Source organism: Ixodes scapularis, unplaced genomic scaffold (assembly GCF_016920785.2).
Source record: "Ixodes scapularis isolate PalLabHiFi unplaced genomic scaffold, ASM1692078v2 PGA_scaffold13__105_contigs__length_92229423, whole genome shotgun sequence".
NCBI lineage: Eukaryota > Metazoa > Arthropoda > Arachnida > Ixodida > Ixodidae > Ixodes > Ixodes scapularis.
In genome coordinates, this window is record NW_024609839.1 from 16,394,145 (window position 1) to 16,413,991 (window position 19,847).

The 19,847-nt window shown below is 50.8% G+C and overlaps 1 protein-coding gene and 1 pseudogene across 2 annotated transcripts in view; one reads left to right on the forward strand and one right to left on the reverse strand.

Annotated features, from left to right (window-relative positions):
• The window catches only part of LOC8052780 (leucine-rich repeat, immunoglobulin-like domain and transmembrane domain-containing protein 3), a 298,248-nt gene that overhangs the window by 38,521 nt on the left and 239,880 nt on the right, over positions 1 to 19,847 (reverse strand). The gene's annotated exons all lie outside the window — the stretch shown is intronic.
• On the forward strand, positions 1,991 to 3,348 carry LOC115331405 (annotated as a pseudogene).

Below are 19,847 nucleotides of genomic sequence, written 5' to 3' on the forward strand. Positions count from 1 at the left end.
CGCGTAGACCGCATGCTCAAACGTCTTCTCCCCGACGAAGATTGCAGCTCCGACACCGTGGACTACATGCTCCAATCACAAAAGAGACATATTCCCCAAGACCAAGAGGACACCGCGAGCACCCACTCAAAAAACGCAAGGGTAGATAGTTCATGCCTCAAATAAGTTCTGAGAACCTTCATGTTTGGCAGTTTAATTGCCGCGGAATCACCCACAAAAAAGCATTAATCACGCAATACCTCCTCAAGTCAAAAACTCCTCCCCACGTCATACTTTTACAGGAAACTTACAAAGCGCGCAACCTCCCAAATACAAAGCAACACACTCGGCACACAACGAGCATGGCCAACCATTATTATCAACTTACGTGAAACGTGGCATTAAACACTACACAGAAACAGCACCGGACAACATAAAAAAAATTCACCTTAATAACCACAATATACCCAGACAACTCACAACGCCCCATAAAGCTTTACAACGTCTACCATCCGCCCAAATCTAAGCATGACCTGAAACTCATATTTAAGCACGCCAAAGACGATGAAGGGACATACGACATTTATATCATGGGAGACTTCAACGCACCCAACACGTCATGGGGATACAAGGCAAACACCAAAACGGGCAGGCTACTAGAAGAAAACATACATGGCTTTCAGTACACTGTCCTCAACACGCCGGGGGTAACGACCCGCACGGGGACACGCGCGCAGGTTTCCACAACACCGGACCTCGCACTGCACAAAGGGCGATACGCCACTACGTGGGAGAACAGTCACGAGAACCTGACTAGCGATCACGACATACTACACATCACGATCCAAATCACGCTAAGGAAGCGCCGCACAAAGGTCGCCTTCACAGACTGGAACAAATTTCGCAAGCTGAGGCAGATCACAACAGACAGCGAACACGGCACCTTAAACATGTGGACCAAAAGCCTAATGGACACTAAAGAACAAGCCACCAGCCCGCAAACAACTTCGGCGCCTGCAGACAGGCCAGACCCATATCTCCTACGTCTTTGGAAAAAACGAAAAAGGCTTCTTAGAATCTTAGCTAAGCAACCACACAATGATCACATCCGCAAAAAAATAGAAAACATCAGCATAGAGGCGATTATTCACGCCCAGACGCTAGAAATGACAGAGTGGAACGACACTTGTGACAGAATTCAAAATACTCTACACAGCAAACAAACCTGGCACCTTCTGCGCGCCCTGCTCGGCACGAAGAAAGACGTTATCCCCACCATAGAGAAACACGTGAGCACAAAAGGTATCAACAAAACCTTCGAGGAACTACAAAATCTCTACATTCCAACGACACACCAGTCACTTTACAAAAACTACACGGGCCCTGCCAACGAATACATCGACAAGGATTTCACCCTGGCCGAGCTCAACGGTGCACTAACCCAAAACAATCGCAAGACCACGCCGGGCACCGCCGGCATCACCTACACCCTGCTGCGCAACCTTCCTGACAGAGACAAGGAGATACTTCTAGACCATATCAACCAACATTGGAACGCAGGCACACTTCCGGACGAATGGAAAACATCGCACATTACCATGATTCCGAAACCGGGAAAAACAGCCACACTCAGCAATCTCAGACCAATATCCTTAACATCTTGCGTGGGAAAAACTATGGAACGGCTTGTACTAAACAGATTAGAAGAACACCTGGAGGACACTAAACACTTCCCGCATCAGCTCATAGGGTATCGTAGGTACATATCCACGCAGGACCTCTTTCTAATAGTACAAGATACACTTCTAATACCCAAGACAGCACAGATACAAGCACTCCTCGCACTTGACGTGAAAAAAGCTTTTGATAACATTACCCATGATCACATACTCGAATCAGTTCTCGACACCGGCAGCGGCACCAACATGTACAACTACATACGCAGTTTCCTCCAAGGCCGGATAGCGCACTTTAGAGCCGCAGGTGCGCTCTCCTCGCCCGTTGACATAAACCGAGGCACACCCCAGGGATCAATTCTATCCCCCACTCTCTTTAATCTCTGCATGACCACACTATCCAGGCAGCTGTCCACAATCCAAAACCTTCACCACACATTATACGCCGACGATATTACCCTTTGGTGCGAAACCGGATCTCCAGGAGAAGTCGAAACTAGCCTTCAACAAGGCGTAAATACCATAGTAACATACCTAAATGAAGCTGGGCTACAACTCTCGGCCGAAAAATCGGAATTACTCCTCATGAATCGAACACAGTACCAAAAGAACGCCAATGAACTAGTGCAAATTAGCATATCAGGCAAGCTCATACCGAAGGTGACATCCTGCAAAATACTTGGATTCACCATACACCACAACAATAATGCTAACCCAACCACTTTACAGTTTCAAAAAGACTGCCGAAATCTCACGCACCTAATCAGACGCATCATTTACAAAAAACACGGTCTCAGAGAAGAACAGGCGAAGCAACTCGTCACCGCACTCGTACACAGCAAGCTCCTCTACACTGCACCATACCTCAACCTCACGCAAACACAAACCCGAAAACTTGAATCCGCACTCACCCTATACAAAGCGGCCCTGGGACTCCCTATATACACCTCAAACCAACGGCTTGTAGACACGGGCCTCTTTCACAGCCTTGCCGAACTGACACAACAGCATAGAGATAGGCAGATAGCGCGCCTCTCCCATACGGTGCAGGGACGCGACATCCTCCAAAGATCAGGAATCACCCCTATCTGGCTTACATCAATCAGCCCAGGCCTTCCCCTCCCCCGTAACATCGCACTTCCCAACATACCCAAAAATATGACGCGACACCTCCATGAAGGGCGACGTCAAGCACAAGCTGCTAAACACCGCAGAGACGAAACATGTATAACAATATATACGGACGCAACACGTTTCCACACTGGATCATTCGCCTGCGCAATCTATACACCTGGACAGACAACACCCATCACACACATGGAAGGACCCTTTGACAACCCCCAAACATCACCACGCTGGAAACATACGCGATTATATATGCCATACACGAAGCTTCTCTGCTCACTGAACACAATAACGCCAACATTAATCTCTACACCGACTCAGCCCAAGCACTTCGCAACATGCAACACAGGTTATTGGAGCCACATTTACATGATACCCTAATGGACGCCTACACACGCAACAACAACATCAGAGTCACCCTGCGCTGGATACCTGGCCACGCGGGTATTGAGGGAAATGAGCTGGCACATCAACTCGCCCGCGAGATCAACTTCCGGGCTCCCTCGATCCCCTGGCCAAACCCAACGTCAGCGGACGACGCCGCAACTTACAAAAAACAAATAGCTGACCACTACAAAAACATTAGGGAAAACCGTACCACCCTTCCCAAACCACACCCTTCACTTAGCACCGAACAAGCACACATTCTCCGCAAAGTACAAACCAACACTCTCCTCACCCCGCTAATGCTCTACAACTTCAGGTGGCAGAAGACAGCTCACTGTCCCAACTGCCCCGAGGTCAGGGCTGACACAGAGCACATACTCTACGCCTGTAACACTGCGCTCAACTCTCCCTACTTCCCGTACCCATCCCCTCCCTCCTGGAATGCTTGGCTCAGCTCGGACTTGGCGGACCTCCAATGGGCCCTGGCGGAGCAAGCGCTCCTTTTCACAAGGCCGTAGTTTTTGGCTTTTAATAAAGTTGTTCTCCTCCTCCTCGTTACTGACACTGTTTCCGGATTGTTCCAAAGTTTCTGAATCATGGAGGCTGGGGACGACAGACACACCCGTGTGGGATGACGTAACTATAATGACGCGTACAGAGCTGAAAATCATGCCTGCGATTAAACGAATGCGGGTGGCCTATCTCGCAAAAGAAGCATGAATCTGTCAGTGCGGCGGCGGGCAGTAGACACAGCGCTAAAAAGAAATAACTTGTTCGATGTAAGTGCCTTAGCGAGAAGTCGGAACCAATTTAAGGCTTACTAATGCGTTCGTTGTTTTTTGTTTTTTAACGTTTATAAAGATGGTAACATGTTGTCTCGTGAGACAATAGTGTGGAAGGGACGAAACCAAAGTGTAAGGGAAAAAACTAGATGTCATTTATGTATGCGCCTGCGTACAGGGGCGCCAACACATATTTGCAACAATCCATATGTTGGTGGCGTTTTCTTTTCCTTTTTTGGTAAATCACGCTGGGATTTAAACAGAGCATGCGCAAATGCTTTCTTTTACAATTAAGAACAATTTCATGTGAATGTGTAGAGCAAAATATTCCTGCCGGCGAACACGAGTATTCTTGAAGAACGAGTTCGTGCACTGGACTTAACACGACCGCGTCGTAACAGAGCATACATAAAGCTCCCTCGCCGCACGGTGATGGGAACCTGATAGTCTTTGAAGCTCGAGGTTCTAATCGCAATGGCTGTCCAGAAGTAATCAAGTTGGCAAAATTTTCCTCACCCTGTTGTACTTTCACTGTCACTGACTCGCCGATTCTATAGCCAGTTGTGACACGAGGACGTAGTTTTTCTTGAGAACGATAGGCATTGTACCATGCGTTGTTCCGGCGAGTGTTACAAATTGTCCGATTAAAAATCTTTCTCGTTTCATGTAAAATATTATGAGATGTACTAAAGTAATCAGTGATTCCCGAAAAAAAAAAACATAATCCGAAAATGCGAGCAGGGAAAGAGCGGAGCGAAAGCATTTACATATCCAGCGTACCGTTACAAGCGGACGATTTTGTATATCCGATTTAAATGTAAACATTTGCGACACAAATGTGTCTGTAACAAAAGCTTTATTAAAAACAAAACCTCCGACGATATGTCAGATCATTGACTTCAAGAGCGAAAACGTGCTGACTGATATGAGCTACATAATTGGGAGTGCCAGCAACACACACAAATATGTTGCAGAAACTTGGTCATCATCAATGGTATATTGTCGTTTTTTTGAGCCTTGTACACCTTACAATGTGACTTTCGCATGTCGTAGTTTTTCGCAATCAATAGTGGGACGTTCACAGAAACTTATACACTGGTAAAGGATGGTTTAAGAGCGAAAGAACGCAATCTCGGGGCCTGCAACACAAAAGTTTGTCCGGCCCATTACAAAGAAGACAGAGATACGGCATTTCCTTCTGCAAAACAAACGCAGAAAACAAAAACGGTGGAATTTTTGCAAAATTTTGCAACATCAAAACACCTACGTCCATGAGTTCTAAGAGATAACAGTTTCTGTTTCATTGCCCGCTATACCAACACTCTCACAGCAAATACTAACTCCACTCAAAAGATGACGCATCGATTCATTAACCAAAAACAAGAACAACGAAGACTGCGTATCTGTAGTTGAAATGTTCTTCCATGTTTTCCAGCTTTGACAAACAGTGCCACTTACTTCGCCCAAAACTCCTTGACGCATCTAAACTGACGAGAAAAGACGGAAAACAGATGGCGAAACTGAAGCCGTGCTGATCGCATTTAAATAATCCAGCAGCGTGCCCCGCCTGGAGATTTACACACATACAAAGAAACGATCGAAAACCCGGACGACGCTCAAAAGAACTCGGCTTGCGCGCCGTCAGAAGCCTTGACACGGCGTTTGGAACCCCCCCCCCCCCCGCCCCCTACACACACACGCACACGCGCACACACTCATATGTACAGATACAACCAGACACACACTTTCACTCTCAGACACAGACATACACGCACGCACAAACACACACACGCACACACTCACACAAAGACTCTGGCACACGCATGCACGTATACTCACACAAGAACACACGAACACACAACCACACACACGCACACGTATGTACGGATACAACCGGACGCACACTTTCACTCTCAAATACAGGCATACACGCACGCAGAAACACACGCACACAAACACAGAAATACACAGGCACACACACACACTCACACAGACTCTGGCCCACGCATGCACGTATACTATCACACACGAACAGACGACCACGCACGCACGCACGCACGCACACGCGCTCACACACACACACACACACTACACACAGGCGGACGCATGCACGCACGCGCGCACATACACACATACACAGACACATCGGCGCCCGGCGGTCTAAAAACATCCTGCGCAATCTCAAAGCTTCGGAATCCGAAGCCGCCAGTGATATCCGACCCCCCCTCCCGACAGCGGGGCATCCATGCAAATACTAGGCCAGAGACGGTCGCGATATAAAAGAGCCGAACAAAAGAAGAGGGCGCTCCTCTGTTTCGTCGACATGAAATATGGATGCTGGGCCTCTGGGTAATTAAATGAAAGTAACGCGCGCGGCGTCTGAAAGAAATTTCTCTCCCAGAAATCGAGGCCACGACCTCTTCCCGGCGCAGGCAAAAATACCCCTCGCTGTCGCGGCTTGCAACTCTCTCCCAAAATATTTATTTATTTATTTTTTAAACTTTTCTTTAAAGGCTGACAGCATTGAGGCCAACACGAACCCCGCGTATTGCTGAATAAGGTGATATCATGTTCTGCTCAGAATTCCTACTGGTGATTCTTAGTTTAGCGGAAAGTTATTTCGAGAGGGAGAAAACATTAGACAGTTCTGTAGGAGGGGCACCAAAGCTTTAGGTCCCTGGAGGAACTCGCGACGTCGAACTGCGCAAGCGCGGAAGAACAGTGCGCAGCACCAAGCTGTTGAAGTGTCGAACTGCGTTGATGACCCGTTTTTTAAAGTTTCCCATTCTTCCATGTTTCAGGAGTAAAGAATGCACGTGCACAGCTTTGATCGGTGCTCAAGATGCGCGAGAGATCACGGGCACTCATAGCTTTGGTTTCATTGGCGTAGAAGGTATGCTGCAAGGACAACGTTTTTAAAAGTGTACACAGCGTTAGATTAACCTTCTATATTCTTTGGCAACATTGTTTCACTCTGTAGATTAGATATCTTTTCCAGTACACGACTCCTAGCCCAGTACAACTGCACGCCGATACGATGTTCTTCCAGTTCTAATAGAGTCGGGGGGAGGGCATAAATATTGCCCTGGATTGCAGGATTCTTCAGACCGAGCTATTACTGCACCTGCTCCGAGCCGTGGTGCGTTCAAACACACTGTCACCTATCTCTCCTGAAAACTGTATTCTAGCACGAGCATGTCGTCTTGAACTAGGACACTGTACTTGGACGACGGGCACGTTGATAATTTTATCCCCATGTTGCAGTACAAAAAACGTCGCCCAAACTTCGAAGCTAAGAACATAATTTACGTGTAGGCTGTTCCAAATATTAGGCGCAGGTCACAAATCATTCACCTGCGTTAAGGCTTTATTTCGACCTCTTTTCGCTTGCGTTTCGTTCCGCCCATGGAAAAGCAAAAACAAAAGAGCCCAATTACGCACCTGATCTCGGCACCCGGTCGTCTCTTCGCGCACCATAAAGTCCGTCTGCTTTGGTCGGCAACACCGCGGCAAACGACGCGTCTTTTTTAATGACAGAACGCGCGAACGCCGCGTCTCAAGCAAGCAAAGGCAGACGCCATCTTCCGAATGTCGTCTGCAGACGTGAACGCGGCAGCGACATATAGCAAAAGTCAGACACACCATTGCGGAGGTCAACGCTGCTAGGGAAAGTGGTCGCCTGACAAACCGTTGGAGGTTCGACGAGGTTTGGCACAAGCTCGGGTCTGAGATTATAATAGAGTTTCCCCGAGCGACGCGAGGGGTCATCGCGCGCATTGCGGTCCGAAACGGATAGAGAGAGAGGCAGAGACGAGAGCGCCCGGGGACGTCAGAAGAGCGAGCTCTGGTTGGAATGAATAGTGGGTAGACGTAAAGCTAGCTTCCTTTGTGTCTACTGCTCTCTTCAAACGCGTTCGAATGCGAGAGCCAAACGCCGGGCGTCGGCGCTCCGCGTTTTAACGCGTTTGACGTGTGCAGTGGTGACAAAGGCTTCCTTTGTCTCGACTGCACTTGTCAGACATCGCAAATCTGGATATACTATGCGGACGTTGTTTCTGAGGCGAGTACATACCATATAGTCAGAGAGATATAGTTACTGCTATTTTTTCCGGTGGTCTTAGTAGATCGAACGCCCATTAATATCACTGAGCGATAATCGAATAAATGAGATAAATTAGGGGGATAACAGTTGAGTTGCTGCACCTATTGGGGTTTAGATATGGTGACTGATAAGATGAGAATGGCTCGGAGGTTCTTCAGTTGTCCCGCTTTAAGCGCGAGCAGTTCCTGCCTTTGATGACACTTGGACGTCTCGTTAGCTTTGAGCGTGCAAGCGCAACCGAAGCACGACGGAAGGCAACTGGCTCGTGCTGGAGGCGTGATGAATGAAAGAGATGCCCCGCTCTGCCGTTCTCATGGTCGCACTTAATTACAGTCCACCCTAAGGTAGTAATTTAAGCGGCACTCGAATCTCCCAGGGTACGTGAAATAAATCGGTAAATCAAAGGCGAAAATACATTCGTCAGTTACCGAGCTATAAAGTCTACGCAGAAAATTTGCCGCTGCACGAGACGTGCGATTGACGCGTACTCTGACCCTTGATACTCACATCCCACACGCAGACTAGACTTGAAATCGCATCTTACGCTGCCTGTTTAGTTTTTTTTTTCTTTTTATAGTTATTTGTGAGAAAAATCTTTATACTATGGACAATTGCAAGCATGGCGCCACAAGTGGTGCCTCATGCGTGCATGCGCGTGCAACGCGCGGGTGAACGTAGCTTTGGCAAGCTCGTAATCGCACGGACGTGCCTGCTCGAGCAGAGACATGGCGGCGGCCAGTCGCCCAGCTTGCAATCGTCTACAAAACGTATTTAATGCAAATAAAAAAAAGATTTTTTTTATGTCGTTCTTTTTATATTTGTATTGGATTGAAATATTTGAACGTCGTTGAGGGATCCGCCTGAGCCTGATGACCAGGAGACGAGCGGTGGTGTCAGCGCCCGATCTGTCATCGCGGAATGCGAGGCAAAGGCCGCCGACGCTTTTCAAAAGGCGTGGGCGGGGCCCGAGTCCCAGACTTGGCACTAGTCCAGTCCCTTCCCGCGGCACAAAGTTGCCACCAAAGATTGCGGAATAAAGTTCGGTTGGCTTCCCGACTTTCTGGAAAACTCGGGATCGCGAATCTGGTTTCCAGATTTGCGCCCCAAAATCCGGAAATGCTAAGCGAGAAACAATGGTATACGTACACCGAAACGAGAGAAAGAGCCACACTTGGCAGTACACCGCCTTTTTAAACCAATTGAGTCCTGACTGTTTGCCATTGCTGGTCCGCTGCTTCTGGTTGCTGGTTTTCAAACTGCTCCCCTTTGGTCTTGTACTAGAAAAAATAAATAAACATATTGCCTTGACTGTGTTCAGTGACATGCTCGACCGATCGCTTGTATATCTTTATCGAGAACGCATAATTTCCATTTTACTAAAGAAATTTTGAATAGCTGAACCCATGGATCATCCTGAGTTCAATTTCCAGTCTTACCCGTTGCGATCTGGATCAGCATCATAGTGGCGTGCATTCGCCCACGACTACTGCGTGATGCATGTTAAAGACCAGGCTTGTGGTCTTACTTTGTATGAGCTAAATTCCTCCATTACAGCGGAGACATCGGACGGCTATTGGAACTGTCTAACTTCCCATGGTATACGCACACACAAAACATTATTACTTTACATTGAACCATTCGATCACGAAGAATATCTAGAAATGTTCGCATTTTCGCAAGCTCCGCCTGGATGGCGTTTTGTATTAGAGGATTTGTTTATAAGTCACAGTGCGTGCGAGCTTTGGTTTTCCACCAGACCAAGGTAAACATAACTTCCTCGCGGAGAGTCTTGGCTGCAAATATTGTCCTGGCCCGAGGGCGAGTTTCCAGACACGTGAATCCACGCGGTCAACAAAGCCCCGAAGTGCTCTCGTCATTGACGGAAGGCCGTTTTGTGAACTAGACGACGTGCCGTGGCCGTGCCTCGAGCTCTAACGGCGTCGTCGGAAACCTCGAATCATGTCCCAGCGGATAGAGATTTCTCTGGGCGCGCTAGCGATCTTTATGCGTGGCATTTTCGCAGCATCGCATGAAGCCCGCAAGGTGGCCACCGTGTTATTAATGCGAAAGCATTAACTGTCTCATGAAGCGAGCTGACGTCATCAGTTTGAAGCCCAAAAACGGATCCTTGTTTCCGCGATCCCAATAGCAGCGATTCGCCTTCGGTTCCAACGGCTGGCGCGCGTCCACGGGGCTCCCATTGGCCGCTGCGCCATGGCCTCCGAGATCCCGAGGCGCGCGCGCGCTAGTACGCAGCAGACGAGCAGACGACAAAGAGAGCGGACGAGCTGCTTGCATGCTTTCGCATTCACAACTCATAAGAAATGTTCAGGTGTACCTCGAGCTTTTTTTACTCCACGGTGCTCCTTAGCAGCGCCTGCTTTCGCGGGACGCGTATATGTTGTGTCAGGCATGTCCTGCGTTTATATACATGTATTTTTAGCGTCCCTAATGCTCATGCTCGAATGGTAAGAAAACCGTTCCCATTTGAAGCACGTTTTGGCGATTCTCGCCGGTATCATCGGAGTTTGTTTATGTTCTCCGAGCCTTAACAAACCATGGCTCGTGTCTTAAGAAAAAATAAGGGCTCTTATTATTTTTTTTTTGTTAATACGGAGGCATTAACTGTTTTTTTGGAGCGAAGCCGGCGGTGTCTGTAACAGCTAAAAACGGCAGCTAAATTCCCATTGGCTGAGCGAAACGGCACCTAAAGTCCCATTCGCTGTGACGCGTCATAGTTCCAAGGGACGCCACCTCACAGAGAAGCCCTTTCCTGATGCTGCGGTCCACGCGCCGGTAAAAGAGAGACGGTGGCGCGCGCGGCCGCCGCTCTCTCCCCCTTCTCGGGTGACGTGTCAGGTGTGACCAGAGGGGGCGGTGGAAAGGGGAGCGGGAAATTGCCGCTCCCTCTCTTTGTACACTGCTGTATCACGTGTTCTATGCTCTGCTTTCAGCCATGTTGCGCCGCCCGGCCGGCCTCTGCGGAAGACAGTGGGGGCGCGCTTCTTGTAGGAATGCGCTGCGTGTATTCACATTCCTACACATAAACAGTCTTAGGTGTTCTCCTGTACTTTCTTATTAATGCGTTAGCATTAGCAGCTACATGACAGGGAAAAGCTTATGTCCGTCTGTGGACAAAACAGTGGAAAGGGAAGCGCGCCTCGTAGAGAGGAGGAGAGAGGTGAAGCACAAAGACAAGAGGAAGGCAACGTCACAGTGCGGAAGCCAATGGGCGCGGATGCTGGGCCGAGTCTGAACTTGCAGGTGTGCCGAGCGCATATGACTTGGTTCGTGCTACCAAACGGAGTGTGAATTGGGTACGAGCACTGGTCCATAAAGGCGGCAGAAACATTTAAGGGAGATCCATTCGTGGAACCTAGGGGAATGCTTTAGCATGACCCTTAAAGGGGCACTGACACCCCAAAGGTTGTATTCTTTTTTATTGTCTAAAACGATGCAAGTTGTAGTCATAGACACGCAAAAAAAAACCGCATCGCGAAAAAAATTTCCCAGCGCGCGCGCGCCTTTTTATTTTTGGCGTTTATATTTCCCCCGCTCACCTCCTTGCTTCTTTTGATCGGTGACGTCAAAAATCAGGAAATTTAGAAGCTTTGTAGGCGACCTTTATATAACATTTAATAACAGCAATCGTAAAACATGTTTTTTAACGCAATTACGAACGCACTACGGCCTTTCTTTTTGAAATACTGAAAATAAGATTTCGGTGTGATGTCGCTTCCTGGATTTGTATGCTCCCTCGGAAACCTCGGGCAACTTGGCGGCGCTCGAGCAGAGGATTATCGGCGAGTCGGGGAGGAAACCGGTTTTTCCCCGCACCGGCTCCCTTCTCTCCCGCCTGCTCGCCTCCTCCTCGCTTCGGGTCGCGGTAGCAACGGCGCTTTGCTTCACAGCGTGAAGCGGAGGTCTGAAAGAAAGTCAAGTCGCAGGAGACCGCAAAATTTGACTCACTGCACTGGCGCGGATCGCGCGGGAACTTCAAATTCGGCATTTGGAAATTGTTTTTTTTTTTTAATTCAGAAATACGAAATTCCCAAGTTTCAAATTTTGAGGGTAATGTCCAGGCATCGTTTTCAATCGTTTCGGATACTAAAATAAAATATGATTTTGATGTGTCAGTGCCCCTTTAAGAAACGCCACACCGGGGCCTGTTCGCGAAACGCTAACACTGCCCCCGTAACGAAGCCAAAAGGGTGCGGAAAATCTAGAGAAAGCAAAAGACAAAGTCAAACGATAAAGCCAAAACAAGAAAGTCAAAGCAGTGCGCCACTTATTTTAGAGAATGAAATTGTGTCTATCTTTCTAGGAGTCAGCAGCCGCCGGTGTGCGCGAGCACACGCAACGAAATTGACGTCATCATATCCCCCCTTCACGCTTAATAAGCTTGAATGGGGGATATGATGACGTCAATTTCGTTGCGTGTGCTCGCGCACACCAGCAGCTGCTGACTTGTGGAAAGATAGTGCGCCGCTTATAGACACTGAAATGTTTGGTTTAGCTTCGCTTTAAGTTTCAGCTATTTAATTTTTATCAACTGAGTGTATGGTAAAAGGTAAAGATTCAAGATGCAGTTCAGTTACTTCAGAAAGCAATCACACCACGTTTTCTGAAATCCACTTATGAGAACATTCTTAACCCCCCGCCCCGTAAAGGAACAAAACTTGAAAAAAACAAAAAATCTTGGAAAATCACTTTTGCAGTGTTTCCTATACCTACAATTCAGCTGTGCGAAACTTGAAACTTGCTGTTTTAAAGGGAAGCTACGGAGCTTCTTGGAAAAAATGAGTTAGAAGTGAATTCTAGTGTATTTTTACCCCGTGAACCCGAATACCCAAACCATTTGCTGCGTAAGTATTGTTAAACGAGAGAAAAACGCGAAAGACAGTCGCTGTCCGTGACGTCATCGACGGCTCTTTTGGCTGCCCAAGGCTAGGGGGGCGGGGCTTCAGCCCTATTTTGAAATTGCTCTTCTGGCTCTCCGGCGCGTCGCCTTGAAATATAATTTTGATATCTGTTATTCTAAAGGCCAAATGAACGCAATTCAAGCGTTTTTTCTCAAATGTAGAAGTGCCCCATCTTCCCTTTAAGGATAGCTAGAGATGAAAATGAGCAATCATAATTTGTGCGGCGATACTTTGGATAGTAGAGATTTCAAAGTTGTAATTTTGAAAAATCAACGACTTTGTAAATGTTTTATGATTTCAAGACCCTCGTCCCCACTTAAGCCGGGGTCACACCACACAGACATCATATTGTCACGGGTGGTGACCAATAAACAAGAAATAAACAGAAATAAACAGAAATAAATGAACGTTTAATGTGGCGAACTTGTGCCAAAAATAAAGAAGGCAACAGAAGAAAGCAGAGCGTCGCGGGCGTCGAAGTCGGCGTGTCAGCAGAATCGAGCGCTGGGGCGAGACTGCGACTCGACAAAGTCGCTGGCGGCCTCTTATCTAGAGTGAGCGCTATCTCGAAGTTTCGGCGGAGAAGGTTCGAGCGTAGCGCGCTCGGGGCGAGAATGAACATGCACATTCTGGAAAAACAAGAGCAGGGATAAACGATAGAAGTTATGTCAGTAGTAAGAACAAACGAGAACCTTCTACAAGTCCGTGACCTTGCGCGCGGCATTATCCCCCCCTTTAAAAGCGCATCGTCCCGATGCAGCACAAAACGAAAAACAAATCCACAACTAAAGGACAGTAGAATTGCGAGCCATAGTTCACAGTTCACCAGTTCACTGTTCACCGTTCACAGTTCACAGTTCACACGTCGACGACGGTGGAAAGTGCTATCGTTCGTAATACGGCTTCAGCCGGACGACGTGCACCACCTCGGGTCGTGGCTGGCGTCTTGCAGATGGACGCGTTCCGTCGGGAAGGACTTCGTAGTTCAGATCGCCGAGCCGTCGGATGATCTTGTAGGGTCCGAAATAGCGTTTCAGAAGCTTCTCGCTGAGACCGCGGCGACGGATGGGCGTCCACACCCACACCCTGTCTCCGGGCTGGAAGTGAACGTCCCTGCGACGAAGGTTGTAGCGGCCCGCGTCGACGCGTTGCTGGTCTTGAATCATGAGTCGGGCGAGCTGGCGGACTTCTTCGGCGCGTTGAGCAACCACCTGGGCGTCGTCGCTCTGATTGTCAGATGGCTCATGGGGCAGCATTGCGTCCAGCATGGTCGTCACCTTCCGACCATGTACCAGCTGGAAAGGGGTGAATCCAGTGGTCTCCTGAACCGCCGTATTGTAGGCGAACGTGACGTAGGGCAGCACCTCGTCCCACGTCTTGTGCTCAACGTCGACGTACATAGAGATCATGTCGGCGATTGTCTTGTTCAGTCTTTCCGTCAGCCCGTTGGTCTGCGGGTGGTACGCAGTTGTACGACGGTGGCTGGTGTGACTGAGTCGGAGGATTTCTTGGGTCAGCTGCGCCATGAACGATGATCCGCGATCTGTAATCAAAACTTCTGGAGCGCCGTGCCGGAGGACGATGGACTCGATGAAAAACTTGGCGACTTCAACAGCCGTGCCTGCTGGAAGGGCTTTCGTCTCGGCGTACCGTGTGAGATAATCGGTGGCGACGATAATCCAGCGGTTTCCCGCCGTTGACGGCGGGAAAGGGCCCAGTAAATCCATTCCGATCTGCTGGAACGGCATAGACGGGGGAGAAATCGGGTGCAGAAGTCCTGACGGCTTCGTCGGCGGTTTCTTGCGTCGCTGACACTCATGGCATGATCGAATGTATAGGTGAACGGTCTTCGGTAGCCTCGGCCAGTAGTACTTTTCACGAATCCGGGCGAGCGTCCTGCTGTATCCAAGGTGTCCAGCCGTCGGGTCGTCATGGCATGCTTGAAAGATTTCCTCTCGCAGGCTGGCCGGAACAACCAGCAGCCAGGCAGTGTTGCTCGTTCCAAAGTTCTTCTTGAAGAGCACGCCTCGCCGCAGAACGAAGCTTGGCAGGTCTCGGGCCAAGACTCGCGGAACTGAACTTCCTTGACCTTCGAGGTGGCCCATCATGGCGCGAAGTTCGGGGTCGTCTCGTTGAAGTGCTCCCATGTCAGTGTCCGTAAGTGCTCCGAGAAAACGGGCGTCATCGTCGTCGTCGGTGCTGTCGGGTGGAGATTCAATTGGGGCCCTAGACAAACAATCGGCGTCATTATGCTTGCGGCCAGACTTATGCGCAATGGTTACGTCAAATTCTTGCAGTCGAAGGCTCCAGCGAGCGAGGCGTCCTGACGGGTCCTTAAGGTTGGCGAGCCAACAGAGAGCGTGGTGGTCCGTGACAACGCGGAACGGGATCCCGTACAGGTACGGACGGAACTTGGTTAACGCCCAGACGACAGCGAGACATTCCTTGTCGGTTGTTGAGTAATTTTTCTCTGCCTTGGACAGTGCCCGGCTTGCGTAAGCGATCACCCTCTCTGCTCCGTCTTGTCTTTGGACGAGTACCGCGCCTAGTCCGGCGTTGCTGGCGTCCGTGTGAACTTCCGTTTCCGCTGATGGATCGAAGTGTCCGAGAATGGGGGGAGACTGGAGTCTTTCCTTCAGTTCGTTGAACGCCTGTTCTTGCTCCTCCCCCCACTGGAAGTTCACGTCGTCCTTCGTCAGATGTGTGAGCGGTGCAGAAATCTTAGCGAAATCGCGAACGAAACGCCTGTAGTATGCGCACAGCCCAAGAAATCTTCGCACGGCCTTCTTGTCTGATGGCTTCGGAAATTCGGCGACAGCGGATGTCTTTGAAGGGTCAGGACTTACACCTTGAGCACTCACGACATGGCCCAGGAATTTGAGCTCGCCGTAAGCGAACCGACATTTTGACGGCTTCAGTGTCAGTCCGGCATTCTGGATAGCCTGTAGCACGGCTCGCAGGCGTCTCAGGTGCTCGTCGAAGTTGGTGGCGAATACCACGACGTCGTCGAGATAGACGAGACAACTTTGCCACTTCAAGCCGGAAAGAACGGTGTCCATTACGCGCTGGAACGTCGCCGGTGCTGTGCATAGTCCGAACGGCATAACTTTAAATTCGTACAGCCCGTCCGGCGTGACGAAGGCGGTCTTTTCACGATCTTGTTCGTCCACCTCGATCTGCCAGTACCCACTCTTCAGGTCCATCGACGAAAAGTATCGGGCGTGGCGCAGCCGGTCCAGGGTGTCGTCGATGCGTGGCAGCGGGTAGACGTCCTTTTTTGTTACGGCGTTAAGTCGGCGATAGTCCACGCAGAACCGAAGGGTCCCGTCTTTCTTTTTCACCAGGACTACCGGTGAAGCCCACGGACTCCTTGAGGGCTGAACAATGTCGTCATCGAGCATTTCTTGGACCTGCTTCTGGATGACTTCTCTCTCTTTGACAGAGACACGGTACGGCGACCGATGAACAGGAAGCGCGTTGCCTTCAGTGACAATTCGGTGTTTCGCAACGGTCGTTTGGCGCACCTTTGACGACGTGGAGAAGCACTCGTTGAACTCGACGAGTAGGTCACTGAGTTGTCGTTGTTGTGGGGTAGGCAGGGTTGGATCGATGTCAAACTGCGAAGGCGGCGTTGTCTTGGGTGGCCACGAGGAGAGGTCTTCTGATATTCCGGCGATTGCGGCTGAGTCCGGGAGTTCCTCCGCGTGACCCACGGCGGTGCCTCTTGTAAGGTGCTGGGCCTCCTGTCGGAAGTTCGTTACGAGTGCGACAGTGTGTCCGTCTTGGAGCTCCGTGACGCCTCTTGCGATGCCGATCCCTCTTCCTAGAAGCAACTGGAGGCTTCCTTCGAGCAAAACGTCGCCGCAGAAAGTCTCATCGACCCCGACGGGTACGAAAACACTTGACCGCGGTGGTAGGTTCACGTGGTTTGCGAGGACTCGTACCGCGGATGACGTCGCTTTGGGGTCCTCCTGCGGTGGAGCAGGTTTTCGTAGCGTCAGCCGGTTTGCTCCGAGGTCGATGACGGCGCCATACTCGCAGAGAAAGTCCATTCCGAGGATAATGTCCCTCGAACAGTCTTGCAGAACGACAAACTTGACAGGGCACGTCTCACCGTGGATCTCGACGCGAGCAGTGCATCTCCCAACCGGCGTGATGAGGTGCCCTCCGGCGGTTCGTATTTGAGGTCCATCCCACGGCGTCGTGACTTTTCGAAGACGGCGGGAGAGCCTCCCACTCAAGACTGAGTAGTCTGCTCCGGTGTCCACGAGTGCTGATGCGTCGTGGCCGTCGATAACAACGTTTAGGTTGTTGGACACCGATGCAGAAGCTTCGTTGCGATGCGTGGCGTCGGGAGAGTGGGAGCGCTCCGTCGTTCTTGGAGGCTCTTTACGTCGGTCGTCTTCGGCAACTCCACCTCCAGGGGTTGCCGCGCCTAGTTTCCCCGGCGAGGAGCGAGGGGTGACAGGCTTTCACGTCGGGGTCGGTGCATCGGCGAAGCCGGACGTCGTGGCGATGGCGACCGGAACTCTCGGCGGGAGGCAGGTTCGGGGGACTGAGGTCGTCGAAGGTACTCGTCGATCTCCCGAGGGCGTTCACCGTAACGGGGGCGTGGGTCATTCGGGTGGAATCCGCGCAGCCCGAGTCGTCGGTATGGGCATTGGCGGTAGGTGTGGTTCGCTTCCCCGCAGTGGAAACACAAAGGACGTCGGTCGGGTGTTCGCCACACGTCGGTCTTCCGAGGTGCGCGGGGCTCCTGGCCGGCATACTGGACCTGGTCGTCGCGGTGGCGGTCGTGCTGCGGCGCAGGAGATCGACGTCGGGGCGGAGCGACATAGGCTCGAGGAGGAGGTGGTGGCCTTCGGGCCACTGCGGCGTAGGTCAGGCTGGGCTCCTCGGGTGCTGCTGCGATGACAGGAGTCTCCGCCTGGAAGGCTCGGTGGACCTCCTCTCGTACGACTTCGGCGAGTGAGAGAGAAGACGGGCTATCTGCAGCAGGTAGGATCTTGCGGAGCTCTTCCCGGACGATATCCCGGACGATCTCCCGGAGGTTGTCGACACCGTTGGTATTCGGGTCCAGTAGGGAAGCTGTGACGGTTGGAGCAGCAGGCGCGCCGGCGAGTCGGTGGTAGTGGCTTGCTCGGGCCGTCAGTGCGCGCTCGATGTTGGTGGCTTCACTGACAAAAGCATCGACGGTCGTCGGGGGATTCCGAACCAGGCCTCCGAAAATTTCTGCCTTGACGCCTCGCATGAGGATTCGAAGTTTCTTTTCCTCTGTGGCCTCCGGGTCGGCTCGGGCGCTTAAACGCAGGACATCCTCCACGAAGGCGGTGATGCTCTCGTTGGGCCCTTGAGTCCTGGTACGCAGTAAGTCTTCGGCTCTCTCTCGGCGATGCTGGTTGACGAATGTCGCCTTCAGCTGGCTCTTGAAAATGTCCCAGGATGTCAACGAAGACTCGTGATTTTCGTACCAGCTTCTGGCAGTCCCCTCGAGGGAGAAATACACGTTTTGCAGCCGTTGCTCGTTGGTCCAGCTATTGTGGCGGGCGACGCGTTCGAATTGGTCGATCCAATCTTCAACGTCTTCGTGGAGTTCGCCGTGGAACGGAGCCGGTGTCCGAGGAGCGACGGGTAGGTAGACGACGGCAGGAGCGGTGGGGGTCTGCGACTGGTTGGCCATCGTCGGCTGCCTGGTCCTGGGTGGTAGAAGTCCGTATTCCGGGTTTAGCCCTTGGGTGCGGCGACTTGATCGAGTCTCGATCTGGTTTTCGTTGGGTCCTCGGGAGCTTGGGTTCGGACTTGTACTGCGGGAACTCGGAGGGCTGCGCTGCACGAACATGCGGTACCCAGCACCTCCACCAGAATGTCACGGGTGGTGACCAATAAACAAGAAATAAACAGAAATAAACAGAAATAAATGAACGTTTAATGTGGCGAACTTGTGCCAAAAATAAAGAAGGCAACAGAAGAAAGCAGAGCGTCGCGGGCGTCGAAGTCGGCGTGTCAGCAGAATCGAGCGCTGGGGCGAGACTGCGACTCGACAAAGTCGCTGGCGGCCTCTTATCTAGAGTGAGCGCTATCTCGAAGTTTCGGCGGAGAAGGTTCGAGCGTAGCGCGCTCGGGGCGAGAATGAACATGCACATTCTGGAAAAACAAGAGCAGGGATAAACGATAGAAGTTATGTCAGTAGTAAGAACAAACGAGAACCTTCTACAAGTCCGTGACCTTGCGCGCGGCAATATAAAAAACAGTCTGAAAACACGAGTCACCGCGATATCCGTGGTTCGAATGCCGTGTGCCAAATGCCAGCTTCAACTCACTGCCATGCGGCATTCGAAGCGCGGATCTCACCTTGCTGAATGCAGACTTTCTTTTGTACAATGTTAAGCAGTGTGACCCCGGCTTTAATGTTTACGTTCCGAGCCGTGCCTCCTGACATTTCCAATTTGATGGTAATGCGTCGAGTCCCGCACTTAATGGGATTTCAACTGGACCCTGATTGGACGGGACAGGTTTCGATGCACTGTCTTAACCCCGGACCAGACGGGGGACCGTTGAGTTTGAACGGACCAGAGTATGGGCGGTCGCTTTCCCGAGGCGTCGCATTTCCTTCTGTCCTGGGCGATAGTTCTTGCAGTCCGGCTAGAAGCTAGACTCCGTTTACGCCGACCGCGGGTGGACACGTGACGCCGAGGCGTACGTCTTGTAACTGTTAAACTACATAAGCCGTGTGCGGCAGGTAGTTACAGTTGTTTTACATTGTTTTTGTTGCTTTATGTAATAGTTTTACGTAGGGTGCCTACATGTGTCCGCCGCTACGCTGTTTAGAGTGGCGACAACCTTTGTGATACCTGTTGCCGACAAACCAGTGTTG